We start from the raw sequence: 3784 nt of genomic DNA, 5'->3' as shown, positions 1-3784 counted from the left end.
CAGAGAGGCATGCCCTGTTTCAAAAAAATTTGCCCAGTGGAACTCGAGTCTCTAAAACTCGAGTTTCACTCGGCAAATTTTTTTTTTCCCAAGGAACTCGAGTGTCTAAAACTCGATTTTGACTGGGCAAATTTTTTTTTTCCCAGCAGAAAATGCTCTGTTTCAGGCATTGTTTTACAATGTAAATGCACTCAAATCACAACAAAAGTCATTCTCAATATATCACCATTCTAAACATGTCCAACCACGCTTAATTTGCAATTCTAACCATACTACTCAAATCACAATCTTCATAGAGGTACATTGGATAGAGAATTACAAGTACATTCAACAACAATCAAAAAGTTCACATAGAGCCAATACAACGTCGTCCATGGAAGGATGCCTGAAAAACGTAGAGTATTTACGTTAGGAGACAAGATAGTAAACATTAGGTAAACATCGAATGAACAACAATTACTTAACCGATGCATAAATTTTTGCCAACCTACCTAGTGTGGAACATGGCCGCTTGTGGAAGCACCGCGGGACTGCGGACATTTTCTGCGGTTATGCCCGGAAGCATGACACAGTCCACATGTCTGCTTCGGTTGACTCTCTATCAAATCTGCGTCCTCCCTCCGCCATCCCGGTTCTTGATCCTTATTCCTCACTCCATCCATCTCATTCCTTATTCGTGACTTCACCGGTCGACCTTTGGCCCGCAACAATGCCGGATTAGGCAACCACTTTGGCCCCATGGGATCCCTCCATAATGACTGTGACTTAGGAACCACAAATGCATGCTCATAAGTGTTAAGGGCATGGTTCAAACCATAACATGGGTGAATATACGTGGTCGAATCAATATGTAAATAGTCACATACTCTAATTGCATGTGAACACGGGATCCCTATATTTTGCCATTTCCCACAACTGCATGTTTTTTCCCGTAACCGAACTTCGTAACTGTGGTTTCCCCTTCCTGCGCTACACACGTTGAGTTGGGTAACTACTTGAAATATCAGCTCTTCATTGCTAAATGGCTTGAGATAGTGTTTCTCAGATTTACGCTTATTTCCATCCCACATGGATAAGGCATATTCACTCCATTTCTTACCCTCTGACAACTCATAATGGTATTCTTTGTGCCGGTCGTGGAAATATTGAACAAGTTTGCTCCAAGTGAACTCAACCAATGCGGCAATAGGAAGGCCCCGTGCACCTTTCAGCACACCATTGAAACACTCTGATATATTGGTTGTCATTGCTCCAAAACGTCTCCCACCATCGTATGACTGGGTCCACATGTCCACATCCTCGCTCATTAGGTATGTGTATGGAAGATAATCTTGATTCTTTTCCTTACCATCCCTCCCCGTCACCTTCTTCTTCTTCCTAATGGCCTCAATTTCCACCTGCTTAATGGAGTCCATTATGGTAGCAAATTTAACTACCTGACTAGCATATCCCGCTTTCAACGCCGCCGACTTTAGAGTCGAGTTCGAAAATGGGTGTTGAAGTTGCTAGCAACATGTCGAAGACAATATCTATGAAATACCCCTCGCTTTTCCATCATCCCTTCTAGGCCGCTTTGCAATGGCGTTTTTGATACCGAGATGTCGGTCGAAATTATGCAAATGCCGCCGTCGGTATCGGGTGGCCAATCGTTTCTCCGAGGCATCGTAAAAACCACCTCCAACCGGACCCCGACTCACAATCCACAACAGCAAAGGCGAGAGGGAATACCTTGTTGTTAGCATCGGTTGCCATTGCGACCAACAACTTTCCCCGATATTTACCATACGGATGGGTCCCATCAATGCGATAACCGGCTTGCGCATTTGAATCCTGATATGCATGGACTGAAAGACCAAAACACATAATGCAACAATACGGTGTGATCTTCATCGGTGGGTGTGACACGATAGCAAAACTGGGTAGTCGGGTCCTGATCAATATACGCCATTAGCAACTTTTGCAGCCTTTGGTAAGATTCTTCCCAATCTCCAAACATAAGCGCAATCGCCTTTTGTTTCGCATCCCATACCAGGTAGTAAGAAGGCTTATGCCCAATATATATCTCCTCTATCGAGATCCGAGATGCTTAATTTGAGTGGTGTGATCCTCAAGTAACTTGTTATGGATTTCTGCTGCAATAAAATTACAACTCATCATTCTACCATCATTTCGCACCCCAGTCGGTATACACGTGTGAGGACCCACATACACGATGACCATCCATAGATTTTGGAGCTCGGGCTTCATAATTGCGTAGACATACCACTTGCATGACTCATGCACGCATTTCGCACAAAAATTTTTCCTCGTCGACCTAGTGATCTTAAAGTGTTTGTTTTCCTTGAGGGCACAAATTGTTAATACGCGCTTCACCTCCACTTTACTGGCAAAAGTCAACCCTTTGCACAAATTCATCCCCTCTCTCCAAGTAGACACAAATGGCATCTCAATATGCGAAGGATCAACCATATTTTCCCAAGTATTTGCAGAGAATGACAACGCAGGAGGTGCCTAGGCAGGGATTGTGTTTGTAATGTTTTGGACACTAATAACATTGTCTGCATCAGGTTCACCACTGTCCAATGTCTCATCGTCATCAATGTCCCTCTCAAAGTCCCCAAAGTCCCGAAAGTCCCCTCTCTCAATCATGTCTTCATAGTCATCTTTATCGGCAAAATCTTCACCGTTAATGGCAAGATTCTCATCAACATAGTCGTCATCATCATCGTCATCATCATTGTTAACGACAGTAGTCTCATCAACATAGTCGTCGTCGTCATCATCATCGTCATCATCATTGTTAACGGCAGTAGTCTCATCAACATAGTCGTCATCATCATCATCATCATCATCTCCATCGGCATGAACATCATCATCCTCTACATGTGTAGAATACTCATATTGAGCATCCGGAAGCGCAACTTGTAAGCTTGTGGTTGTTTGTTGGATATCCTCTTGCCATCCTGCACGCGGCTCCAACTGTATGTACAACTCAATGTTACTTACTTCAGCTATACTCTCCAACTTGTCAAACATGATCTTCACATGTTTGTCTTTTTCTATTAGCATATACTTGTAATTAATCCGGTGCTTCATGATTTCATTTGGCATACGATAAGTAATTTGCACGTTGTACGCATCAGGATTCTTACACAACTCTTCCATGACAACTATCTTCAATTCATCAAGGGTTTTCAACCTACGATCAACTTCGGCATAATAGGTTTCCATACCCGGCCCCTCAAATGGCAATCCCTTGTTCGCATTGGGATTCTTAAGCGGACCACCATGGTATATGATTATAACAATATCAGGCATTGTGAACCTGTTCAAGTCAAGTCCTATGTTAGTTAAATCACATAGTCGTAAAGTGAGGGAAAAAAGTAATGCAATCTTACCAATGAACATATTCAAGCCAGGTTATAGAGTGCCCATTAATATCTAAAGGCCGAGACGTAAACCTTCTAATCCTAGTGGATGGAGAGACGGAATTATCTATTACTCCATTGTGTGGTGACCTATAATGCCTAAAAGGGTTCTGAAAGAACTAGGTGGGTAGAGGAGCATGATTACATACCCATTCACTACATTCATTCACTACCCATTTCATACCCAAACCAATGATAAATAAAGTCAAAAAAACTTGAAAGATCATGATAAAAATAAAAGCCTAGAAATGATGAATAAAATTTTGATAATTACATACCCATTCCCATTCATTACATTCATTCACTACCCATTTCATACCCAAACCAATGATAAATAAAGTCAAAGAAATTTGTAA

The 3784-nt window shown here is 42.0% G+C and overlaps 1 long non-coding RNA gene across 1 annotated transcript; it reads right to left on the bottom strand.

Annotated features, from left to right (window-relative positions):
• Positions 1–228: 228 nt before the first annotated feature.
• Positions 229–600, bottom strand: LOC142640330 (uncharacterized). The gene is made up of 2 exons (XR_012845180.1): positions 492–600; positions 229–385 (listed from the first exon to the last, which is right to left on the bottom strand). It is a non-coding gene; the product is annotated as an uncharacterized LOC142640330 (long non-coding RNA).
• Between the last annotated feature and the right edge of the window lie 3184 nt (positions 601–3784).

Source organism: Castanea sativa, chromosome 1, assembly GCF_040712315.1.
Source record: "Castanea sativa cultivar Marrone di Chiusa Pesio chromosome 1, ASM4071231v1".
Classification (NCBI taxonomy): domain Eukaryota; kingdom Viridiplantae; phylum Streptophyta; class Magnoliopsida; order Fagales; family Fagaceae; genus Castanea; species Castanea sativa.
The sequence above is the reverse complement of the archived record's forward strand: the minus strand, read 5'-3'. Positions and strand labels throughout refer to the sequence as shown.